The following is a 20,646-nucleotide window of genomic DNA, read 5'->3' as shown; positions in this document are numbered from 1 at the left end:
CCTGGCCACTTCACAAATGACTCTATTCTTTCTCTCAGCCACACCATTTTGCTGAGGTGTATACCTGCAAGTCAATTGCCTTCTTATACCATGCTTCCTCAAGAAATGCTCAAAAGCATTTGAGGTGTATTCACCACCTCCATCTGTCCTCAAACATTTAATCCAAGAACCATATTGCTTTTCTGCAAAAGCTTTGAAATCCATAAACTTTTCCAACACTTCACTTTTCTCTCTGAGAAAGTATATCCATGTCATCCTGCTGAAATCATCAATGAATGTCACATAGTATAAACTGCCCTTTAATGGATGGGTTTTGTGCTGCAGGACCCCATACATCACTATGTACTATCTCAAGTGGCCTACTACTCATGTTGCCTTCTCTAGGAAACTGTAACCTTGCCTGCTTTCCAAAGTGATAGGCTTCACAAACATGCATATTCCCATCATACTTGAATCTAGGCAGCCCACTAACAATGCCTCTTGCCTGCATGTTCTTTAACCTTTGTATATTGACATGTGTTAACCCATGGCGGACATTGCGACATACTATATTTTACGTCATTAATTTAAATATTCTGAGTCATGGGCCGGGCTTGTCGGCACCATATGTTAAGGATGAAGGGATTGGGTGATCGCCGATGAGAGGCGCACCTTGGATATCAGTAGGATAAGGGTTAGGGTCGACCGGCCATGTATGGGCGCCCAAGTGTGAACGGCCAAGTCAGCTATAAGAGTCAAATGTAACCCTAAAATCCTCATTCTCAGGTGTTGTGAATAGAAGAGTGCTCTTGCCTTATCTCCTTGGTTTCCTTCTCCTGCGTGTGTGAGAGAGAGAGAGAGTGAGAGAGCGATCGAGCGCACTATGTAGCGGCACAGCGAGACGGCGGAGAGGCGGTAGAGCGGCGACGGCGGCTCCTCCTTCACGGCTGCGACGCGGGAATCCTTCAAGGCAGCAGTTAAGCGGTGAGTGACACACCCTTTGGCATTCTGTTTGAGCTTCCTTCCCTGGTTGTATGCTTGTAGCCATTCGTGGCTCGCATACGGTGTCTGGCAAGTCCCCAGCTACGACCTGTGCGGCAAAAGCGCACATTTTTGGCGCCGCTGCCGGGGAGTTGCCCTGCACCAAGCTCCAGTTTGCAGCTCAGCTGCTGCGTGAAGTTTAATCTACACTGTAGGAAAGGCGTCTGTGTTGCTGTTGAGGTGTTTCTGTGGTTTTCAATCTCTGTTTCTGCAATTTGTCTTCTGTATTCCTGTTTCTTTTGTTATATTTTCGCTCCGCGTGCGGGCGTACGTTCTGTTATCTGGTTTCTGCGTGTGAGAGGGATTTCTGAATCCCCAGATCTGTGCTGTGTGTGCGAACTGCACCGCGGCCAAGGCTGAACCCTAAGGAAACCCTAGGAAACTTATCTCACAAAAAAAAACAGAAAATAAAAAATAAAAAAATTATAAAAAATAAAAAAGAAAAAAATTAAATTTTTTTTTCAAAGAAAGAACCAAACATGTGGAGAGGAAAGATTTTCTAATTGGAGAAAAAAATTTTGAAAAGAAAGAACTCCAATTGACCCACGGCCCCGGCCTCGGTCTCGGTCTCGGTCTTTTGATATATATATATAGGAGAGTGAGCCTCCATAGCCTTCTCTCAAGTGAGAGCTTATGGGAAGTTGTGCCCTATATGTAGCCCACTCCCCAAGGAGTAAAGTGAGCATGTGGGATAAAGCCCTCACCCTTTCCTCCACAAGCAAATAGGCTTTTACCCTTTCCCCCCAAAGGAAACGGACTATTTTGAGGATTACAGGAGCTCTAGATAGGCGAACACGGTGCTGTAAAGCACACTAGGACCCTTTAAACGATACGCTCGTTTCGAGCTATCACACGCCCTAGTCCAAGTTCGACCGTAAGTAAGGGGGTCAAAAACGGGTTAAAAACAACACAAAAACAAGTAAAAACGGGGTGCGAAACACCTAAGAAACCACTTGTGTGAGTTTCAAGGGTAGTTACCAACGCACGTAGGGTACCCACGTCACATGCATCTACGTTCTGGTCGGGTGCTAGAGCCTGAACCACTAGAAAGCGTTTCAGTCTACGCAGGCTCACACCATCCCTCCACGTTGGCATCTTGGCCTTCGGCTGGAACCCAAGGGAGTGCAACCCAAGATCCACGAATAGTGGATAGTGACTCATCCTCCGACTCAGAAGCCATGGAAGGGCACCCTACCAAGAACCCTGAGGAGACAAGCCAAAACATGCCAGTGTGGGCCCCACAGCCCGGATCTAGCATGTTTAGTCGTTTAATAGAGACCTTTAGTAGAGCTACACGCTCTGAGCATGCGACAAGCGAAGTAAATGAGGAAGGAGGGGTAGTAGATTCGCCATTCACATCTTATGTGGACCCTACCCTCCCAAAGAGTGTCCATGTGGATATTCTACCCACTTCGTTCAATGAGGGCCCTACTGAGCTACCACATTCCGATGCTCTTCCTAAAGTAGAGGTCCCTAGGAGCCAATCCATAAGAAGTGACATTGCGTCCACTTCAAGAGAACCGTTTGGCACACCAAGTCTGGATGGGATATTTCTCAATGAAAATTGGGAATATGATCTACACACAGAGACTCTAACGGACCTATACACGGGTTACACATATCATGTAGGTTGGTTAGAAGTCCTACGATCTACATCTAGCGCCACTAATCTAGAGGAGCAACAACACATGATATGTGAGGTGATTCATAGAATTATCCAAATTGAGAGGCAAAATAGGGGAGTGAACTTAGTTTCCACTGGCCCTATGAGATTTTTGGATACGGGCAAGGCAAAACAACCAACCCTATCACAATTGGAGACTCCCTCGGTGAGTCCCATAGACCCTTCATATGTTGTTTCGCCTGGAGTCTCAATGCAGGTTGAGCCCACGAGCAGTAACTTTAGCTTTCCAACCTTGGCTCAACTTTCCATTAGGGAATCTGCAATGCCTACCCCAATGATGAGCATAGCTGAAAGTGCACCTGTTGCCGCTGTAGTTAGTACGACACCGCTACCTAGTGGAACAGTACCTACAACAGTGCGTGCCAGTGCCTATCGGCCTTATGTACCTATTGTTACTCATGCTCATGTAGCTCCTACGCCTCCTAGTATGCCAATGGCGTATGCTCCAAGACCGCCTTATCATAACCATTATCCAAGGGGAGCTAGGCCTAGTCACATATCATATCCTACGTCATTTGCCAACCTACTCAGACCAACGCCAACTCCTATCAGCCAGGCTATCCCAGAAGTGCCTCCACCAACTATGCCTGCTCACCTAGGTGATCTCGCAGCGTTTGCTCAGACGATCGGACGATCTATTGTGGAAAACATGCGGGGTATGCCTGAGAGAGAACCTAGAAGCAAGGCAGTACAAGTGGCTAAGCTCACTCAAAACTTCAGTGGTAACGAGGATGTTAGGAAGCACATTGAAGTCTTTGAGCACGTGTGTGATTCCTTGGAAGAACACAATGAGCTGCATAAGTGTAAAGCCTTAGGCTTAACCTTGAGTGGGAAGGCCGGAGATTGGTATCGAACCTTAAGGGTTGAAGAGCGCACTCACTACCCCACTCTCAAGAGATTGTTCTTGAAAGAATACATACGTGAGGGTGTGCTTTGGGGAGTAGCATCTCAACTCCAAAAAGCTGAACGCGAGGAAGGGGAGTCAGTGAGAGACTTTATAAGTCGATTGAAGCATCTAAATTCTCGCTGCACTCCCGATGAACGCTTCAATAACAACCAACTCCTCGATAGATTCATCCGAGGATTGCGCCACGAGGACATTTACAATGGCCTAGTCATTAGAGGTCTTACAACGTGGGAAGCAGTCACTGCCAATGCAATCCAGTTAGAAGATAACTTGATGATTGTTGCAGGTAAAAAGGTGTCTTCAGAAACAAAATCCGTTAGTTCGCAAGTATCTGGGCACGAGCCAATGACGGTAAAACCTATTGCCAAGGAGCCCAAGATATCTGAAATGTCTATGACCGACCTTACTAAGGCTCTCCAAGAATACTTTAGGGGTAATCGAGCTCCTCAGAATAGCCATATGTACCCAAGGAGAGAGCAACAATGGTGTTCGGTGTTCTTAGGACCACATAGCACGAGTGAATGTCCCACATTTAGAGTCAAATTCAATGGAAATTGCAATGCATGTGGTAAGTATGGCCATCAATCTAAAGATTGCCTAACACTTAAGCGAATGTTGGCAAACCAGGCACCACTAGCTTGGTCAAACACACCTCAAGTACCCGCGCTAATGCCTGCACAACCTATCGAGCAACCGTCACAGCACATAGTTTCAAGGAATCCGAATGTAGTCCAGTCTGTGCCGTTACCACCGCCAGTGCTAGGACCACAACCTCCACATCCAAGGATTACCCCAATAAACCAGATGGGTTGTGAGTCACATAGTGCATGTGGGGATTATGAAGAGGAGATAGACCCTACTGCTCCATACGGGATTGATACGTTTGAAATGATTCCCCAGTACTACATGGAGGATCATTTCGGGCAAGTCAAGCCTGTATATCAAGCGGCTGCTCTCGCCACAAGAGGGCAAAACCTTAATACCTTGGCAAGGAGACCACCTCTTCAATGTTACGAGTGTGGTGGACCGCATCGTGTAGCAGAGTGCCCTAATAGGCTACAGAAGATCTCTACTCAGATGCAACCAAATCAAGCGAGCACATCGGGAATGCCGGTACTTACATGTAATCGTTGTGGCATAGATCATTTGATCGCACAATGTCCACATAATCCTAATGCACCCAAGATTACGCCATTGAATTTGGTTGAGGTCACCAACCAAGCACGAAGAACCACACCCGTTGTACCCGCGAATGTAGTTACACGGTCAATGCTTCAAAATCAAAACTACATTCTTGAAGAGAGGGATACTGCATCAATCGCTCAGGCAAAGAAAAAGAAAACACGGCGAAAGAGATCGCTTAATGCCACAAGCTCCAAGCCCAGTTCAAAGACTAACATAGGGACAGGAGACGACCCCGTGTATATGAATGATCCTGAAGACGATTCTGATTCAATAGAAACCATGGGGACCAAAGCCACTACCTTAAGGGAGGAACCCACACGGGAGCTCAATGAAGGAGAATCAAGCGAGTACATAAATAAGGGGAAACAGAAGGAAACTTCCTCGGCCCCACAACCAAGTCAGTTAATGCCCTCTCGACCGCCCAAACTGACTGAGACTCCCCAAGACAAGCCACGTGGGCCAAAAACCCTCAAGAAAAAGATTGGAACTTACCCAAACCCAGTTGAGGAGATTGAACAAGTACAACACTTAAGGGGTCTGGTGGAAGAAACACAAAGAGAACTAGAGCCAAACCCGAGAAAAGTCAAAATTTCAGACACAGTGTTTCCTACGCAAGTTCAGCCTCACCGGAACCATAAACCGTTAGCTATACCGAGTATCATTCGGGAAGAAAGTGAGGATAGGACATCCGGAAGTGGGCAAACACCCTTCTTGCTGGAAAGAATGTTTAGTGAGGGAATGCCTGACCCCATCGAAGAGGAAGTGATTCCATCTTCACCAGTCCCTAGTCAAGGGGCGATGTCTCGAAAAGTACCGTTGAATGTGTCCAAGCTAATGGATTTCATGTCCTCTGAGATCAGAACCACGATCATATCCAAATTATACGGAGATCCTGAGCTATTCTTAGCTCTTCGGGCATTTCTCAATGGAGAACTAAAGGCGGGGTTACCACAATTTGTAAATATGGATAGACCCGACACGCTTCAAGATGAAGGGGAGCATTGGGATCTACAACCCAACTTTGATGAAGATTCGATCGTGGAAATACCTGTGAACAAGTTGGGACAGTACTTTGAAGGTGACGAATCTAATGCCACCCTCCCCATTACTACCAAGGGATTAACTCTAAAGGGAATCCTTGATGGTGGTGCTGGAGTGAGCATTGTGACTAAAAACTGTTGGGAATCTATGGGAAGGCCTCACCTCGAAGTCACAAACATAGTGGTTAAGATGGCAAACGGAACCATAGCTAAACCTATTGGAATGTTAAGGGACCTTAAGATCAAGGTCCTGGGATACAAGGTAAAACATACCTTCATTGTAATGGATTTCTCCAAGCATCCTATGTCATATCAAATGATCTTAGGACGTCCTTTCATGAGGGAAGCACAAATGGTGCATGACTGGTCGAAAAACCATGTCTACCTACAATTCCAGGACTCTGTCATTCGAGTTGATCTTGAGAATGGTCGTGTACATCCTTTAGGAAGCAAGGTTATCATTGATAATCGATCGGATACCACTATTCACTCCGCCCCATTAAGGTATTGCTATACATGCAAAAAAGAGACTGATGATGGGAAAGATTCTCCTTATATGGATGTCCTACCGGGTATGACTGAGTCGGATAACGTGGATTGGGTACACCTAGCGGCAACCATAGACACATGGGAAAATAGAGGCACAAGTTGGGTAACACCTGAGGGGCAAGATATGCCACCGTTAGTGCCAATAAACATGATAGGTGTTATGCACTTGACTCCTGATGGCGAGAACGTGGCAAACTCCACCGACACTGAAAGTAGCGAAGACTTTGACCAATGCAACTCTGAGTATGAATCTCAAGAAGAAACTGACCCTGAGCCTGATGGGGAAAATGAATCAAATATTCACCCAAAGGTGGAAGCAAGCTGCTCAAGGCCTAGGACAGTGACCTCTTGCAGTTCATCCGAAAGTGAAGATCGACCAAGTGAGTTCGAATCTGATAGAAACAAAAATCAAAAACTTGGTAAGAAGAAAACGAGACATAAGCGCCAACGCTATCGAGCTAATGTACGCACTGCAATAAACAAGGAAAGATCCACTGCAGAATAGCTCAGTTATGTAGGAGCCATTGATGCTCATCGAAAGATAGCTAATAATTGGGGACAATATCTCCAAAGTGTCATGTGGTGTATTCCGCAACCTCATGACGTCGCCCAATTAGAAATCGAAGAGAAGCCGAAACTAAGTCGTACTGCAAGAAGGCGGCAAAACCAAGAGTTGGCTCAGCAACAAAAGGAAGCGGAATTGAAAGAAAAAAGCCTGGCACAACAAGAACCAGTAGACTTACACCCCGCACCCGAGCATTTCAAATCATTCACCACAGGGGAACGTAAAGTGGTCTACACAAAAGCCCAACGAACGCCTACCAATGGGAGTAGCGGTGTCTACGATGGCCCTGCGGTAGTTAAGGAGATAGACTTAGCAGATCCGGATGAGGAGTCTAAACCAGTTTATATTGCTCAAGACCTCACCAAGGCGGAAGAAGCTGCACTTACGAAGCTTCTTAAAGAATTCAAGGACATATTTGCTTGGACATATCATGATATGAAGGGTGTTCCACCCTCGGTGGTGCAACACACGATTCCAATGATTAGCACTGCTAAACCAGTCCAGCAACGTCCCTACCCAATGAATCCTAAGTACGCAAAGATTGTACAAGAGGAAATTGAAAAGCTTGTAAAATGTGGATTCATATACCCTATTGAGCACTCAGAATGGGTTTCTCCGATAGTCATCGTACCAAAGAAGAATGGGAAACTCAGAGTGTGCGTTGATCTCAAAAAGGTTAATGCAGCCACCAGAAGGGATCATTACCCCTTGCCGTATTCTGAACATGTGCTTGAAAGAGTGGCAGGCAAGGAGGCATATAGCTTTTTAGATGGGTACTCGGGTTACAATCAGATCACAATTGCAGTCGAGGACCAAGCTAAAACAGCATTTATCACGGAGTTTGGAGTGTTTGCCTTTCGCGTCATGGCTTTTGGCTTGACCAATGCACCTGCAACATTCCAACGATTGATAAACACGGCCTTTAAGGAATATCTAAGGGACTTCTGTGAAGCTTTCTTAGATGATCTTTGTGTTCATTCCTCTTGGGATGAGCACTTGATGTGTTTACAAAAAATATTTGAAAGGTGTAGATTATATCGCATCTCATTGAATCCTTTCAAATGCCAATTCTGGGTTAAACACGGAGTTATCTTAGGGCATATAGTGTCCAAAAATGGGATTTCCACAGACGAGAGTAAAATCAAGGTCATTCTGGAACTGCCACCACCCACCAACTACAAGGGAGTCCAACGCTTTATGGGCCACGTTGGTTATTATCGAAGGTTTATTCTCTTCTTCGCCGAGATAGCTCGACCATTGTATAAGCTTCTCATCGAGTTTATTTGGACCGAAGAATGTGACCGTGCCTATGAGCTATTAAAGAAGGCCTTGGCGAGTGCTCCAATCTTGAGAATGCCTAACTGGGATTTACTCTTCCATGTGCATATTGATGCATCAAACTTTGCTATTGGGTGTGTGTTAACTCAACCTGGAGAACACAAGCTAGACTACCCCATTAGCTTTGCCAGTCGCCAGTTGAACGATGCTGAGATGAACTACACCACTACGGAGCGAGAAGGGTTGGCAATGATATATGCAGTAAGGAAATTTCGTTATTACCTCCTTGCCACCAAGTTTGTTTTCTATGTGGATCATCAAGCATTGTTGTATCTAGTAAACAAACCATGCTCCACAGGAAGAATCACACGATGGCTATTGATTCTTCTTGAGTTTGATTTCACTGTTGTTGTGAGACCTGGCAAAAAACATGTCATGGCTGATCATTTGTCTCGCATACCTAATGGTGAAGCTCCTACGGGGGTTGATGATGACTTACCGGACACTTCCTTGTTTATGGTGGAGACAATGCCTGAATGGAGTGAGAAGATTGTTAACTTTTTGGTTAATGGCTTTCCACCCAAGGAGCTTCGTAAAGATCTAGCTCGAAAGCTAATCAAAGAATGCGAACCCTATTGCCTGATAGAGCAGGGACTCTTTATAAAAGAGGAAAGGATGACGTTCTTAGGCGTTGTGCCCGAGAGGATGAGTATCTATACATTTTGCAAGAGGCACATATGGGCGTAGCCGGTGGTCACTTCTCAAGAGACTTAACTGCGCGAAAGATCTTACAATCGGGGTATTGGTGGCCCACTATGTTCCAAGATGCATCACTCTTTGTGAAGGGTTGCGATGAATGCCAACGATATAAGAAACCCCAGAGGAAAGATCAGATGCCCCTACATCTGATCAAAGTAAACCTGGGGTTTAGACTTTGTAGGTCCAATTAGTCCAGCGGCCCGAAACACACAATCTCGCTATATTATTGTGGCCACTGACTATATGACCAAATGGGCTGAAGCAAAAGCGACACGTAAGGCAGATGCGAGGACAACAGCCAAGTTCCTCTTTGAAAATATAATCACACGATTTGGTTGTCCTTTTGAACTTGTGAGCGACAATGGTACGCATTTTATAAATGAAGTAATTAAGGAGCTCACAACAAATTTCATGATATCCCATCATAAATCTACTCCTTACTATCCGCAAGCGAATGGCCAAGCCGAGAGTACCAACAAGACTTTAATCTCTATTTTAACAAAGACAGTTGAAGCTCATCGCACGGATTGGGATCTAAAGCTTACGACAGCTTTATGGGCCTATCGTACTGCGTACAAAGTGGCTATTAATTGCACACCATTCAAAATGGTATATGGCCAAGAAGCAGTCATGCCATGGGAATTTGTCATTCCTAGTCTTCGTGTTGCTACTCAAGAGGGTTGGGATGGTAATCCCTTAGTAGAGCGTCTATATATCCTTGAGCGGCTAAATGAAGAAAGACAATTGGCTGTGTACAATGCCCTTGTGGAGAAGGATAGAAGGAAAAAATGGTTTGATCGCCACCTAAAGGACAAGGACATCAAGGTTGGGGATAAAGTCCTGATGTATGGAGTGCGAAACGAAAAGAAGAAGCTCAAATATGCTAGTAAGGGACCATATAGAGTATGTGAAATTACCCCGCAAGGTACCATCAGAGTGGAGACTCTCGACGGAGTTGAAACCATTGGATTCCTTAATGGGAGTAAATTCAAAAGATACTATGACCCCCTAAGCCAGGAGGAGTTACATGCAATCCATCAAAAGAAGGCAGCTAAAGAACAAGCTGAGCTTAAAAAGATACAAGCGAGAGTCGAAGCCAAAGAACGTCAACAGCGTGCTAGGCGACAACGAGAAGCCAACTTGGGAATTACACAAGTATTTTTCGAGGAAGCAGAGGAGGATGCACTGGAATCTGGCCCACCTCTAAGATACCCAATTGAGTTACAGAGTCCTTAGGGGGAGGTGCTGTATAATGCATTATTAGATACAGGAGCTCAACATAATTTGCTATCATATGGCGTGTGGTGTCAACTGGGAAAACCACCTTTAACCAAGAGTTCTATCCAAGTTCAAGGAATCAACAAGAAGAAAACCCCTGTATCAGGAATTCTGCACACTCCGGTTGCCTATGACAAGGGAACCATAATTCAAAGCTTTTTGGTTATGCCTACTGGTACCATGGGAGGGACTGTAATCTTAGGGCGCAAATGGATGATGGCCACCAAGTGCAATATCGATTGGGCAACCAGACAAGTCACAACGCAAGAACCAACACTAGGTCTGACCGCTCAAAATCCCGCACCTAAGTCATCCACTCAAATATTAGATAACGAAAAATCACAAAGTCCAGTGGCAAAACCATCTTCGATTGTTGGCCACCCCTCTAACGCTTCAACGCCAAGAGTGGAAACAGGCAAGGCGGTCCATAAAGCTTCGCTTACTATGCCAAAGAGTACATACAAATGGGTCCCCAAAGCTTCGTTAACAGCTACTTCCCCTGCTCAATCTCGTTCAGCCACCAAGAAGCCTCGTAAAAGGAAAGCAGCTACCTACCCGAGAAAGGGCAATGTAACATCGCGATGGATCCCTAAAAAATTATTAGTAGCCCAAGGGTACTATGAGGGAAATGACCAGATTTGGGTCCCTAAACATAAGCTGAATCCCTCTACATCACCTATAAAACCTTGCAAACCAATTGTTGCCACCCCAACGATAATTCAAGATCGTGGTAAGGGAAAGGTAACAGAGTGCTCCACACCACTTCTTCCAGAGTTAGTTTGGATTCCCAAACGATATCGATCATTACCACCTAGCTCAGGAAGGGGGGAGCCACATGAAGCTTCTAGCTCCTCATGCCAGGCACACACTCATATAGAAGTTTCTACATGCTCTACACCTACTCTTGTCAACACCCAACAAAAAACCGATGAGCCTACATCTCCCCTTGTAATAGTATCGATGGAAACCATTTCCTCCATTCGTCAATGGGAGCGTACACTACCATCTCTGCAATTGGATGTGGCCACAAGGGTCATAAAAAGCTATCTGCCCACATCACAACCTATGACCCGCTGGACAAATTGGTTCCAAGAGGCTGCAACATCATTGCAAATAATATGATCTACCCAAGGAAAGGGGGAGCATGTACTCACGCTCGACATTCTAATGCTTCCTCCTTAACCTTCTCCCCTGACCATGTAATTGCCAAATTCAAGGGGATGTATATATATAGCTTCATACATTTTTAAAAATAAAAAAAACAAAAACAAAGAAAAGAAAAACAAAAAATAGTAAAAAGAGCAAGAGCACAAAAAGAGGATAAATATCTGTATACAATCAAGAACTAGATTGACCTGTCTCACAAACCTACTGATGCTATATCTGTGTTTGCAGATATGGTAGATGCACGATCATCATACACTTCATCCACTCCCGCCTTTGATGAGAGGTATCGTCTGTACCTTTCTCAGATATTTCACATGTGCTATCCTGTTTATTGAAACTGAATGGGATCATATAGATGTACTGGCCAGAGAGGAAAATGTTGAAGAATTAGAATGGCTAATTCGCCTATTGACCATGACTGACCCCTACTCCGTAGAGGAAATATCCCCGATAGCCCAATGCTTTCCTTTTCCACAAGATGACTATCCTCGCATGGTTATATTCTTGATGAGTTTATGTGGATGGGAAAATGAAAAGGAAATATCTGACAATGATGAATGGACGGATGAAACTCATGGCACTACTGAGGTTGACTTTATTTGTTTGGATGATGCGGATAGAGGCTTAGCCTTAGGGCTAGAGCCAGGACTCTACAACATCCTCTTACCGTATTCTCAGTAGTAGTGTGGTGACTGGTAGGTAGGTTAGTGTTTTCAAGTTTTTTCTAGTTTAGATTCCTTAAACGAGTCTTGAAATTTTCACACTGATGTGCCTCTCGAGGTATAGTGCTTGTTAGTTGATTGTACAGGTTAAAAAGTTTGAGGTGGGTTCGCTTCCATATCTTGAGACTGCCGCAACGATCATCAAAATATATCTACATCACATTGCAAGCTGTCTCATCAAATCAAGGAGATCTCCAATTTCAGGTGTAATTCTTCCATACCCACTCTCTTTCGTTTTTTCTGTTCAATTAATTTCATAAACTATACGGCATGACCACATGGAAATTGTCACTGTACTACTTAGTTTTTGAAGTTGCTTGCATGCTAGTGTAAAACATTAATGAGCTTAACTTTATTGGAAATATTCCTAGGCAGCATGATGTCTTTAGTTAACCTTGGAATACGATTGTCTTAGGTCTAGGGTCAAACCATCTTAATGTTTGACACCTGGCCATGTGTGTGTTGACCTCTAGGACATAGCTTTTACCCCTTGTCGAAAGGATGTAAGAACACATTTTAGTTCAGGAGCAAAGATCAAAAGAAATAGATTTTAAAAAAAAAGCCTACAATAAATGGCAATACAAGGGTTAATGTGCTTTAATGTTGGCCTATCGCCTTATTGATACTTGGTAGGCGAGGAGTATTCTACTCCAGACCGATGCCTTGGTTGGTAGGGGGTAGCCTTGCCTAAAGTGAGCTAATAGATTCCTGGATAATGCCTTGTGTTAAACATGGTACCAGGATCGATGTTAGTTTTGCCTTAGGAAGGTCACCATTGTGTGTAAAAATTGTCACGTGCATTTTTTTTTAAAAAAAAAAGAGGCAAAAGGCTCCTGTAAACTGTGATGTTTCTTGTGTCCCTAGGCTCGTGGTAACTACTTGTTCTTAGAGTAGACACAGTATGGTCATCTGTTTATTTATTAAGCTTGGTTATTTTCCTTGACTTAGGCCAGTTATAAACCTTGATTAACCTTTGACACCTTGCTAACTCTTGAATTCCTTTACAAAATTTTAAACTCCTATTAATTTGCTACACTAGCTCACTCATGTACCCTTAAACTAAGTTCTAATAGCAACATCCATTGTGGTCTCACACGCTTGAATTTATACACTTTATATCTTTTGAATTCCAGCATACCTTCACTCTACTTCCCTGTTTTGCAGACGGTCTACCACAACAACCCTCTCGAGCTTACCATACCATAGCTTCCGAGGACGGAATCTACATCAGGAAGGGGGGCATGTTAACCCATGGCGGACATTGCGACATACTATATTTTACGTCATTAATTTAAATATTCTGAGTCATGGGCCGGGCTTGTCGGCACCATATGTTAAGGATGAAGGGATTGGGTGATCGCCGATGAGAGGCGCACCTTGGATATCAGTAGGATAAGGGTTAGGGTCGACCGGCCATGTATGGGCGCCCAAGTGTGAATGGCCAAGTCAGCTATAAGAGTCAAATGTAACCCTAAAATCCTCATTCTCAGGTGTTGTGAATAGAAGAGTGCTCTTGCCTTATCTCCTTGGTTTCCTTCTCCTGCGTGTGTGAGAGAGAGAGAGAGAGTGAGAGAGCGATCGAGCGCACTGTGTAGCGGCACGGCGAGACGGCGGAGAGGCGGTAGAGCGGCGACGGCGGCTCCTCCTTCACGGCTGCGACGCGGGAATCCTTCAAGGCAGCAGTTAAGCGGTGAGTGACACACCCTTTGGCATTCTGTTTGAGCTTCCTTCCCTGGTTGTATGCTTGTAGCCATTCGTGGCTCGCATATGGTGTCTGGCAAGTCCCCAGCTACGACCTGTGCGGCAAAAGCGCACAACATGTCCAATCCTCTTATGCCACATATTAATGTCCTGTACTACATTTCTGCTTTTAGAGAACATGGCTGATTTTAACTCAGGAATCCCAGCATCTAGCTTAAACAACCTGCCTTCTTTCTTACCTTTAGCAATGACTCTACATCCATGTTTAAAATCCTCAATGAAGAAACCATGCTCATTGAAACAAGCCTGTAATCCTTGTTCCACCATTTGACCAACTGAGGCCAAACTTTTTGTGATAGAAGGCACGTACAATACATCTGACATAAATTTTGTTTGACCATTGTGCATAACCAATGGTACACTTCCAACATGTGTAATGGCATGCTGAGTATCATCTCCTGTCTCCACATAGCCTTTCATATCCATAGGCTTCATATGCTCAAACCATTCACCATGACAAGTCATATGGTTTGATGCTCTAGAGTCCATATACCAAGTGTCATCATTCTCAGCATTTGTCATCATAGATCCCACAACATGTTTCATGGCAAACAAGTGATTTGCAGTGCCATCATTATTTCTTGATGCATAATTTCCACCATGTTATGCATAATTTCCACGATGTTGTGCTCTACCCCCTCTCAAATCATTCTGTTTGGGGAAACAGTCACGTGCCATATGACCAAATTTCCCACAGTAATGGCACTCCACATCTTGCATAGATGTTTGTTGGCCTTGCCAACGTCCTCCACCACGAGGATTACCTCTGCCTCTCTGAGGTGTATATCCACGGCCACCTCTAGCACCATATGTAGGCTGAAAATTCTATTGTGATAACCTATCCTGCCATCCACGACCATTACCACGGCCACGTGATGCGAATCTCCCCCTGTCTCTAAAACCCCTTTTGCGAATAGAAAGCCTAATTTCTACCATTATCATTATGGCTAGTAGATGCATCCTGAAATGAATCACTGAGTGAAACCAACTCATCAAAGTCTGGTAAACCTGTATCCTGAAATGAATCACTGAGTGAAACCAACTCATCAAATGAATCTTTTTGCGAATAGAAAACCTAATTTCTGCCATTATCATTATGGCTAGTAGATGCATCCTGAAATGAATCACTGAGTGAAACCAACTCATCAAAGTTTGGTAAACCTGTACTCTGAACCGAGATAGATGTATCAAAAGATTTATACTCCTTGCCAAGACCACGCAAGGTAATATCCACCAAATCATCAGGCGTGGGGGCATTTATTGTTGCCAATGCATCTGCAAACTTCTTAATTTCTTGCACATAGTCATGGATGCTCCTTCTATTCCGCTTCACATTATGTATCTGTTGTCGCAACTGAGACTTGCGAGAGCACTCGTGTCTATATCAAACAACTTCACCAATGTATCCCATGCATCCTTGGGATTCTCAGCATCATGTATGTGTATGAGCATAGCATCCGAAATACATATAGTAGACAGATAATGCAAGGGCACTTATTTATACCCAAGCATGCCTTGATGCCCATGATTGATGCCTTGAAGCCCAAGCCAAATGTCTTGTCATTCAAGCTAGATGCCTTGAGGCCCAAGCCGGATGCGTTGCAGGTCAAGCCGGGTACTATTTGTTGTAAAGAGAAGCTTTACAAGAGCACTACCTTTATGTGCACATGGGTGTAGTCCAAAAAGTGTACCTTTCGGAGTGAGGTGTATGCTACCGACATGCCCGGTAGATAGCACTATTATAACTTGTAGCATACTCTATCAACAAGCGTGATAGATAGCATTTTCATATTTTGTGGTTGACAAAAAGGAGACATGTGGGCTACGTTACATCAATTTTGGAGCAATGTGCATATAATGATTCTAATGACCTTTCATGAGTCAGCATGTCAGCAACACAATTATTTGTGCATTTGACATGTTCACATTTGAACTTCCAGCAAAGCAAACCATCCCGCCCACTAGAGAAGTCAACTGTTGCTGATTTTTCGCACATTTTCTAAAGAGAGAAATCCCATGAAATTCTTGAGATATGTCTTTAGTGTGAATTCCACGAGAAGAACAAACAGTCAAAAATTCTCAAAACATTTTTTGGCGATAGAATTTCCTTGTGGATGGAAGGGTGATTTAGTTCTGCATCATGAAATCTTCCTGCAACAACATATCTGCTAATTTCTTCCTTCCCATCCTTTGATTCTATGAGAATGCCACCCCAATATTTGTTAGAGGCGTCTGAATAGATTGTAAGATGTCCATTTGTGAGGAGATGCATCTTTAGTAGAGAGAGGCATTTTTCCTTGATCTTCTTGATAGCTTCTGTTTATTTGCTAGTCCATTCAGACTTGTGAGTTAAGAACTTTTGGAGAGGTTGCCGATCTTTGGAGAGGGTGAGGGGGTAGATCCAAGAGACATAGTTGAGACATCCAAGGAACCTTTGTGCAACCTTGACGTCCATAAACCTTTCAAGAAAACTACAGATCTTCTGTATAACATGTTCCTAGAGAATTATCTGTCCAAAATAGATTGTTACTCCTAAAAAATTTATCTTCTGAAGAAACATGTGAAGCTTTGTTTCAGAAATCACAAATCCAGATTTTTGAAGTTCATTGAAGACTTGTTCCAGGTTCTCTTTGAGACATTTTGAGAAAATGAAAATGTCGTCAATGTAAGGAGTTGTAAACTTCTTGAATTGCCTGAAGACTGAGTCGATGCATCTTTGGAATTCTAAGGGTGCATTCTTTAATCTGAACGGCATCACTTTCCATTGAAATTGTCCCTATGGGACTACAAAGGCCGTTTTGTGTTTGTCTTTCTCAGAAATCTTGATTTGATGAAAATTGGACTTCATGTCCAGCTGAGAGAACCATTTAGCAGCAGAGATTGACCTGATCAGATCGTCCTTGTTGGGAATAGGATACCTTTGTCTGTCTCAGATGCTGGTTCAACTTCCTATATTCTATCACCATTCTCTTTTTCCTTCTTTTGATTTCATTATTATGATTATTGATGAAGAAAGCAGGAGAGAAGGAGTCCGAATCTGCTTCTTTGATTAATCCTTTGGCTAGCATTTCTTGGATAAGGCGCTTGCATTCTTCAACATCATCTCAGGATTCATTCCACAGTGAGAGGCTTTGGTCGGAGTGGCTCCTTCTTTAAGTGGTAGATCAACTTCAAATTTTGATCTTTCCCATCTGGTAAGGGGATCCTCGGAGCAAAGGGTTAGATACTTTTTATGCATAGCATCGATTTTTGCAACATACTTTTGCCTTTCAATGTTGAAGAATCCTCTATAGAATCCTCTTTGTTCAATAGCTCAACTACCTTCTTGATAGGGCTGCTTGTAAGGGCATATGCTCCTTTTATTTTTAGATCTTCATAATGTCCCTTTTTAATATTGATTCTGAAGATATTCCTTTTGAGATACACTACATGCATTTTGAAGGTGTGCAGAAAGTCAGTGCCGATGATATTGCAATCATGCTTCTCATGGACATACAATCTGATATGGGAACTACTAGATTTTTTATCAGTCATTTCCTCTAGCTCTACATCGACGCCAAATAGGATGACTAGACATTTTAGCATCCGCACCGACACTGCGGTAACTATATTTGGCCCCACTCTGACACTTGGCCCCTCATGTTTGATCTTATGTGCAAGCAACTAGTTTGGCAGTGTCCCTTCCTCCTCAAACCACACATTTGGGCTAAATACTGCAAAGCCCCATGCCATCTCTGCATCAACCCCACCTACGTCCCCAAGCCCATGCACTGAAGAAATCATGCTTGCCCAAATTCATGCCTTCATGGCCAAGTACGATCAGGTGTCGGATCCCACCATTATCACCACCATCCATTTTTTTAACCTCATTATCACCCTCCTGGCAGAATTCTCCATGTTTCACCACTACCATGAAGGAGCCAAAGGCCTCGCCTTCAACATAATTAAAGGCCCTAAACTCAAGAAACTTTTTGGCTACTATGAATGCATATAATAAATGCCCATGTTTAATGTCATTTTGCTTTCTATAGCACTCCTTTGCTATATGACCTGGTTTGCCATACTAATAGCACTTCTATCTTGAGCTTGCTTGCTTGAAGATGCATAATTCCCTTGTTGTAGCTTCCCACTCTTGATGTCATTTTTCTTTTTATAGTGCTCCTTTGCTATATGACTTGGTTTGCCAACAATATCACTCCAGCTGTTTTCACTCTGGTTTCTTTGCCATCTACCTTGGCCACCCTCTAGCTCCCCCTACCTCTAGAGTAACATCTCCACCTGTTTTGTATATTATATTCTTGTTGTTGCTCTGCCACCATGATTTCAATTTCCAAACCTGCACCTCAGCCTCTAGAAGATGGGTTTGTCTTTTCCTCTACTTATTTCTATGTAGAAGGCCTACTCTTACATATTTCTAGAAGATTCTTTACTCCCAACATCAATCTCGGCATTGTGATAAGAAGGGCTATAAGATCCTCCAAGTTTGGGAAGTTCTCTCGAGTTTGGGAAGTTCTCCCGAGTTTGGATAGATGTTCAGAACATGTCATACTCTTTGCCAAGCCCGTTCAATGATGTGAACGACACCAAGTAATTGTTATCCACCACACAGGATCTCAAATAGACTCGAGGGTTTCTACAAGCCCTTTTACTTTTAATCAATAATAATCACTTATACTCATCTTACTTCTCTACACATTATGTAGCTCTTGCTTCAACTATATATTTCTTACCTTGTTACTTGTGCTATAAAAAATAATCAAGGTATCCCATGCATCCATAAGTGTCATTTTGCATCCAATATATGACCAATCATAGCATCCAACACACTAACCAGCCAATACATCCCTTTATTGGCTCTCTCATCCCATGACTTAAAAGCCTACACATGTTGATGAGTGACATTTTCTTCCCAAAGCTGTCTCCTTCTCAGCACGTGAAATAATCTCCCAATATCCTTTTCCCATGAGGAATTTTCTCATAACTTCTATGCTTGGAAGCTGTTCTTGTCCGAGTTTCTTGCCCACAATATATGATAATATGTTAGACATCTTTACCTATAATGACTTACCAAACAATGCACCAAACCACTTCTTCACTTGCACTTCTGCACATGTTGAGCTTGATATCCTAATAAATGGCACTTAAATTAAGCCTTGAGATCGGCTTACAACTTGTCATTCCATACTTGGGCAACATGTCCAAGGCATATTGTCTCTGCAAAAGCCCAATGCCATCATGTTATCCTTATATAAAAGGCATATTTTCACTGCGAAAGCCCAATATCATCATGTGATCCTTGTGATCTAATCATATGGATCAAATGATGTCATACTGTCTCTGCAAAATCCCAATGCCATTATGTGATCCATGTGATCTAATCACCTGTATACCCAAGAAGTATCACACCTCACCCAAATCTCTTCATTATTGTCCATGCATAAATAGTATGTGAGGAAAAAGGATATTGAGGTGAAAGCTTAGAGGCTTACTTGAGAGATTGAAGATTTGAGGGAAATTCAAATGGAGGCTCGGCCTGAAGCGTGGCTACTAAATGAGGAAAACTCGCCCAACAAAAACTGCCATAACTTCTGGAAAATGCACTAGAATAGAACTTATGCGTTTTTATGTGCTGGGGAAAAAAACTTTTCGAAATACTAAGTTAGCTTCAAGATTATTCGAGTTTTTTTTCTCAAACACCACTTTTTCTAATCAACATCTTTGAATTCCCTATTGTACTTAAAGTTACATATAGTTACTTATATTAGAAGTATTCTCATACTTGTTTTCTTACTTTATAGAGTACTAGCTTTTCACATATATGAATTTGACTCACAGTGGTTGAAGTTACGTGAAATTTAAGCACATTAGACTAAAATAAGCATTGAATGTCTTTAGAAAATATGGAAAAAGATGAATTTAGATTCTAAAAGAGATATAAACACAATATAATAGTATTATTTTTGCACTTTTCCTAGATTCGAGAAGGAAGAGAGAGAAAGCCCATTTGGAGCCCGAATTTCCCATGGCAGCCTCACTTGTTTCTCCACAGGGCTAACTCCACCACCTGAGATTGTAAATTAGAATTCTACTACTTCAAGAGTATCCACCAAGGCCTTAGCTGCTCTAAATGTTGTTGAACCTGCCATCCTAGTAAGAGCTCTTCCTTCTGAAAAACTTTAGCTAGATATTCTACATATTGTCGGGATGAACCAATTTTTGGGGAAGGCATGGGCTGTAAAGAGGACCTCTATTGAAGTTGTTGTTAAATGCAAAGTAACAATGCTAGATGTTACATTCACGTGAAATCAAAACATAATGTTTATTTGAGTTTGTAGCAAATTCTGTTAGGGTGACACACGTTAATTTTTAGCATTGGTTGTTTTTATGACCAGGTATTTCATTAGGAGGCAAACATTATGCATGTGATTTCATTACAAAAGATGGTGACTATGGAAAGACATCTACTAAGACAAAGATTGAATCAAGACATGCATAATGGGACTCACTATTCCCCATCATAGATGTTGTAATCCAATCACAAGGTTGAGACCCATTAGTAGTTGATCTAGATTAAAGTCAAATGTTGGCCATTGGCCTTTCTTAGACAAAAGGTCTAATTGATGTGTAGTGATGCACCAAGGGATTTGTATTTTAAGTCACATGGTAGGAAAAGCGGAAGTAAGAGTGAAGCTTCAAAAACCTGCTCTGTTTGTATTGAATCACATATCCTA

The sequence above is a fragment of the Cibotium barometz genome, chromosome 4, assembly GCF_041138505.1.
Source record: "Cibotium barometz isolate CiBa-2024 chromosome 4, ASM4113850v1, whole genome shotgun sequence".
NCBI lineage: Eukaryota > Viridiplantae > Streptophyta > Polypodiopsida > Cyatheales > Cibotiaceae > Cibotium > Cibotium barometz.
This window is presented reverse-complemented; position numbering follows the sequence as displayed.